This window comes from Pristiophorus japonicus, unplaced genomic scaffold (assembly GCF_044704955.1).
Source record: "Pristiophorus japonicus isolate sPriJap1 unplaced genomic scaffold, sPriJap1.hap1 HAP1_SCAFFOLD_42, whole genome shotgun sequence".
Taxonomy (NCBI): domain Eukaryota; kingdom Metazoa; phylum Chordata; class Chondrichthyes; family Pristiophoridae; genus Pristiophorus; species Pristiophorus japonicus.
The window spans coordinates 2,382,734-2,389,778 of NW_027254090.1; the positions used below are offsets into that span (position 1 = coordinate 2,382,734).

General features: G+C 44.5%; 1 non-coding gene across 1 annotated transcript; it reads left to right on the forward strand.

The window, feature by feature from the left end:
• The first annotated feature begins 6,650 nt into the window (after positions 1–6,650).
• On the forward strand, positions 6,651–6,722 carry trnaw-cca (transfer RNA tryptophan (anticodon CCA)). The gene has a single exon. It is a non-coding gene; the product is annotated as a tRNA-Trp (tRNA).
• The last annotated feature ends 323 nt before the right edge of the window (positions 6,723–7,045 follow it).

The window sequence follows — 7,045 nt, forward strand, 5'->3', positions numbered from 1 at the left end:
GGAGCAGGAGTAGGCACTTGGCCCCTCGAGCCTGTTCCACCATTTAATAAGATCATGGCTGATCTGATCTTGGGCTCAGCTCCACTTCCCTGCCCGCTCCCCATGACACTTTATTCCCTTATTGCTCAAAAATCTGTCGATCTCCTCCTTTAATATATTCAATGGCCCAGCCTCCACAGCTCTCTGGGGCAGACATTCCATAGATTTACAACCCTCAAATAAGAAATTCCATCTAATCTCAGTTTTAAATGGGCTGCCTCTTATTCTGAGACTATGACCCCTAGTTTTAGTTTTCCCTATGGTTGCAAATATCCTCTCTGCAATCACCTTGTCGAGCCCCTTCATTATCTTATAATTTTTGATAAGATCACCTCTCATTGTTCTGAGCTCCAATGGGTATAGACCCAACCTACTCAACCTATCTTCATAAGTCAACCCCCTCATCTCTTGAATCAACCTAGTGAACCTTCTCTGAACAGCCTCCAAACCAATACATTCTTCCTTAAATACAGAGACCAAAACTGTATGCAGTACTCTAGGCGTGTCCTCACCAATATTCTGTAAAGTTGTAGCAGGACTTAACTGCTTTTATACTTTATCCACCTTGCAATAAAGGCCAAGATTCCATTTGCTTTCCTGATTACTTGCTGTACCTGCATACTAACTTTTTGTGTTTCATGCACAAGGACCCCAAGTTGCGACTGTATTGCAGCACTTTGCAATTTTTATCCATTTAAATTATAATTTGTTTTTTATTTTTTCTGCCCCAGTGGATAACCTCACATTTTCCCACATTATACTCCATCTGCCGAATGTTTTGCCCACTCACTTAGCATTTTTGTATCCCTTTATAGATTTTTGTGTCCTCTTCACAAGTTTCTTTCCCACCCATCTTTGTATCATCAGCAAACCTTTCGAGATTGCACTCGGTCCCTTCATCCAAGTCATTAATATAGATTGAGGACTGAGCACCGACGCCTATGACAATGCTGGAGCTAGTTTGCCAATGGAAAAATCACCCCATTTATCTTGACTCAGATACAAAGTAAAGCTCCAACTGCATTGTACCATCAAACACAGCCAGGGCCGGTACAGCACGCGTTAAATAGAGTAAAGCTCCCTCTACCCAGTCGCATCAAACACTCCCAGGGTACGTAGTGCATTGGTGAGATACGAAGTAAAGCTCCTTCCACACTTTCCAAATAAACACTCCTCGGGCCGCGTACAGCTTAATTTAGATAAAGGGTAATCCTCTCAAATCTCACTCTACAATTGTACAGGGCCTTGGTGACACCACACTTGGAGTAGTGTGCACAGTTTTGGTCTCCTTATCTAAGGAAGGGTTTTCTTGCCTTGCTTAGATACCGAGTAAAGCTTCCTCAACACTGTCCACCAGACATTCCAAGGGCAGGTACAACACTGGTTAGATACGGTGTATATCTCCCTCCTTCAAGGGAGGCGAACCAGTGAGTGTAGAACTGAACCCAGACAGAGGCAGCACCTTCAGGGGAAGGGAATCAGTGAGTGTAGAACTGAACCCAGACAGAGTCAGCACCTTCAGGGGAGGAGAGGGGAACCAGTGAGCGGAACTGAATCCAGCCAGAGTCAGCACTGAAGGGGAGGGTAACATAAGAAGATAAGAAATAGGAGCTCGAGTAGGCCACACGGCCCATCGAGCCTGCTGCGCCATTTAATAGGATCATGGCTTAATAGGACTCGGGTCCACCTCCCTGCCCACTCCCCATAACCCTTTAATCCATTATCGGTTAAGAAACTGTCAATCTCTTAAAGTTATTCAATGACCCAGCTTCCACAGCTCTCTGAGGCAGTGAATTCCACAGATTTACAATGCTCTGGGAGAAGAAATTTTTCCTCATCTCAGTTTTAAATGGGAGGTCCCTTATTCTGAGATTATGCTCCGTAGTTCTAGTCTCCCCTATCAGTGGAAACATCCTCTCTGCATCGACCTTGTCAAGCTGCTTCAAAACCTTATACGTTTCGATAAGATCACCTCTCATTCTTCTGAATTCCAATGAGTGCAGGCCTAAGCTCCTCAAACGTTCCTCATAATTCAACACCTCATCTCCGGAATCAACTTAGGAAGCTTCTCTGAACTGCCTCCAAAGCCAGTCTATCCTTTCATAAATGTGGAAACCAAAACTGCACGCAGTAGTCTAAGTGTGGCCACACTAATACCCTGTATGACTGTGGCAAGACTTCCCTGCTTTAAAACTCCATCCCCTTTGCAATAGAGACCAAGATTCCATTGGATTTTCTGTTCAATTGCTGTACCTACATACTAAACTTTTGTTTCGTGCACAAGTACCCCCAGGTCCCACTGTACTGTAGCAATTTGCAATTTTTCTCCATTTAAATAATAATTTTCTCTTTGATTTCTTGTTCTGCCAAAGTGCATGACCTAACACTTTCCCACATTTTACTCGATCTGCCAAATTTATGCCCACTCACTTAGCCTTCCTATGTCCTTTTTGCAGATTTTTTGTGACCTCCTCACACATTGCTTTTCCTCCCATCTTTGTATCATCAGTGTAGTGGGAATTTTTAGAAACTCCGCTTTATGCATTCTGGCGATGTTAAAATGGTCAAATAAAGTCTGCTGATTCTGAGTCATGTGGAAAGAAGAAGTTGGACAAAGTATGGTTGTAGTGCAAATAGATGTATGCATGTTTTTTCTCTGATAAGGAGGAACGAATGCCCTAAACGCTGAACTCAGGGTCCCATGTACTTTATTGTGAAATGTTTTTCTTCATCCATTGTAACCACAATGACGCACGTGCTTGTGGGTTGTGAGATTAATATGGAACGGCCGGGCGAGTTCGGGGGCAAGAGGCTGCGGAGCTTTTAGACTGATCTCCAACTCGGCCGAGTCCCTGTATACAAAAAATAAACTTGGGTGTTTTCCACTTGAGCAGATGGGTGTCTGAGTCATATTCTTTAACATAGTTTCCACCCCAACAATTTGGCTACATTACACTCGGTCCTTTCTTCCAAGTCGTTAACGTAGATTGTTAATAGTTGGGGTCCCAGCACTGATCCCTGTGGCACCCGACTAGTTACTGATTTCCAACTCGAGAATGAACCATTTATCCCGACTCTCTGTTTTCTGTTAGTTAGCCAATCCTCTATCCATGCTAATATATTACCCCCAAACCCATGTTTTTTTTAATCTTGTGTGGTAACCTTTTATGTGGCACCTTGTCAATGCCATCTGGAAGTCCAAATACACCACATCCACTGGTTCCCCTTTATCCACCCTGTTTGTTACATTGGTGGAGCTCAGATGATATTGGACAGGAGACGGTCGGTTGTCGTTGCGGGGCAGGAATTGGAGCCGTAAGTGGGCTGGTGAGCCTCATAAACACCTGCTTTAGGTCCCAGGCCCCAATCACAGGCCACAGGCCCTGGGATGGCCCCGTGGTGACAGGCCCGGGTCAGCGGGGTCACAGGCCGCCATCTTGGACGGTTCATGGCGCATGTGCGGCCACCTTGTTGCAGGAACCAAGACATTTAGCAAAACATCAAATGCTGATATTTGTGTGCTGGGGTCCGGCCAAATATCAGCCACAGTTCCCCATACACCTCTGCAGGGAATTCCACAGGTTAACAACTCTCTGAGTGAAGAGGTTTCTCCGCATCTCCTTCTTAATTGGCCTACCGCTTATCCTAAGACTATGTCCCCTGGTTGTGGACTTCCCCAACATCGGAAACAATCTACCCGCATCTACCCTGTCCAGTCCCGTCAGAATCTTATACATTTCCATGAAATACCCTCTCATCGTTCTAAACTCCAGTGAATAAAGGCCCAGTTGATCCAGTTTCTCCTCATATGACAGTCCAGCCATCCCGGGAATCAGTCTGGTGAACCTTCCCTGCACTCCCTCAACAGCAATAACGTCCTTCCTCAGATTAGAAGACCAAAACGGAACACAATATTCCAGGTGAGGCCTCACTAAGACCCTGTACAGCTGCAGTAAGAACTCCCTGCTCCTATACTCAAAGATCCGAGCTATGAAGGCCAACATACCATTTGCCTTCTTCACTGCCTGTTGCACCTGTATGCCAAACTTCAATGACTGATGACCCATGACACGCAGGTCTCGTTGCACCTCCCCTTTTCCTAATCTGCCGCCATTCAGATAATATTCTGCCCCAGTGTTTTTGCCCCCAAAATGGATAACCTCACATTTATCCACATTATTCTGCATCTGCCATGCATTTGCCGACTCACCTAACCTGTCCAAGTCACCCTACAGCCTGTCAGCGTCCTCCTCACAGCTCATACCGCCACCCAGTTTAGTGTCATCTGCAAACTTGGAGATATTACACACAAGTCCTTCATCCAAATCATTGATTTTTATTGTAATGAGCTGGGGTCCCAGCACTGAGCGCTGCGGCACTCCACAAGTCACTGCCTGCCATTCTGAAAAGGACCCGTTTATCCCGACTCTCTGCTTCCTGTCTGCCAACCAGTTCTCTATTCACGTCAGTACATTACCCCCAATACCATGTGCTTTGACTTTGCACACCAATCTCTTGTGTGGGACCTTGTCAAAAGCCTTCTGAAAGTCCAAATACACCACATCCACTGGTTCTCCCTAGTCCACTCTGCTAGTTACATCCTCAAAAATTCCAGAAGATTTGTCAAGCATGATTTCCCTTTCATAAATCCATGCTGACTTGGACTGATCCTGTAACTGCTTTCCAAATGCCCTGCTGTTTCATCTTTAATAATTGATTCCAACATTTTCCCCACTGCTGATGTCAGGCTAACTGGTCTATAATTACCCGTTTTCTCTCTCCCTCCTTTTTTAAAAAGTGGTGTTACATTAGCTACACTCCAGTCCATAGGAACTGATCCCGAGTCAATAGAATATTGGAAAATGACCACCAATGCATCCACTATTTCTCGGGCCACTTCCTTAAATACTCTGGGACGCAGACTATCAGGCCCTGGTGATTTATCAGCCTTCAATCCCATCAATTTGCCGAACACAATCTCCCGCCTAATAAGGATATCCTTCAGATCCTCCTTCTCACTCGACCCTCGGTCCCCAAGTACATTCGGAACATTATTCGTGTCTTCCTTCGTGAAGACGGAACTGAAGTATTTGTTCAATTGGTCTGCCATTTCTTTGTTACCCATTGTAAATTCACCTGAATCCGACTGCAAGGGACCTACGTTTGTCTTCACCAATCTTTTTCTCTTCACATATTTGCAGAAGCTTTTATGTTCCAAGCAAGCTTCCCCTCCTAATGAAACCCTTAGTCCTCCCCTGTTGAATTCTAAATTACTCCCAGTCCTCAGGTTTGCTGCTTTTTATGGCCAATTTTTGTGCCTCTTCCTTGGTTTTAAAACTATCCTTAATTTCCCTTGTTAATCACGGTTGAGCAACGTTCTCCGTTCTATTTTTACTCCAGACAGGGATGTACAATTGCTGAAGTTCACCCGTGTGATCTTTAAATGTTTACCATTGCCTATCCACTGTCAACTCTTTTAGTATCCTTGGCCAGTCTATTCTAGAATTGCCAAATTCACACCTCAGACCGTCAAAGTTCCTTTTCCTTAATTTCAGGACCCGAGTTTCTGAATTAACTGTGACACTCTCCACCTTAATGAAGAATTCTACCATATTATGTTACATTTACCTAAGTGGCCCCGCACAACAAGATTGCTAATTAGACGCTTCTCATTACACATCACCCAGTATAGGATGGCCAGCTCTCTTATTGGTTCCTCAACATATTGTTCGAGAAACCCATCCCAAATACGCTCCAGGAAATCCTCCTCCACCACATTACGACCATGTGGTTAACCCAAACTATAAGTAGATTAAAGTCACCCATGATAACTGCTGTACCACCACTGCATACATCCCTTATTTCTTGTTTGATGCTGTCCCCAACCTTACCACTACTAAACAGTGAGATAGACATTGCAGCAAGGGTCTGGTTATTGTGAAACAACAATTCTAGAAGAATAGTGACCCCGACATGATTTGAACAAGCAGCCCTTTGATCTAGAATCAGACGCACTACCGTTAAACCACGAGGTTTACACAGTAGTTAAGGGATGTTCGTCTATATGAAGGTTCTGCAATAAAAGGGACTTTAAATTCCCCGCCTATTAAAATACAGTGAGTAAAATGGGATATGGTTTAACAGTCAGATGCAAAGTGTCATGTATTGATGCTTGGGGTCACTAGACGCCAGCGGGCGCCACTGTCGGAGGTCATCTGGCTTTACGCGCGTGTGCGCGGGCCCTGGTATTTAAGAGCGAGTACTATGTCACGTGGGCACTTTGGGAATAAGTAAAGTTGAACCAGGATTACAGTAGAGTGAGTTTACAGTAACAAGTCTGTCGAGTCATTCTATACATTGCACAAAACACAGGACAAATGATTGAAGTATGGAGTGTCCCTGAGTTAGCATTTGTTTGATTGTGCAAAAGAAGGTGAGGGGTTAATTCATGATGCTTTCCCATGAAAGCAAGACAAAAGGTTAAGAAAAAAACCATACGGTGACTGTCCGGTGAGCGCTGCTTGCGCTACCTGGTGGGAATGGGCAGTAATTTTAAAGCCTCTTGTATTGCAGAACCTTCATAAAGCCGAACATCTCCAGCTTACTGTGTAGGGCTCGTGGCGCAACGGTAGCGCATCTGACTCCAGATCAGAAGGTTACGTGTTCAAATCACGTCGTGGTCACTGTTCTTTTGGATATTGTTCTTCCAGAATTAATATTTCATTTGCAGTTTGAAAATAAACAGACCCTTGCTCCAAGGTCTGTCTCACTGTTTCCCCGGTGTCAGGCAGAGATACGCCTGCTGCCCTCAATTATTTCATGTGACAGGACACAAAATTTCAAAATCAATCTGCAGGTGGCCACACACAGCAGTGAGTAGTCAGGATGGCCGAGTGGTCGAAGGTGCTGTGTTCAGTTCAAAATCTATCTTGAAGACAAGGTTCCAAATCCCATTTCTGGTGCATATTATTTTTAATCATTAAGCAGAAACAAACACCAACTTTGT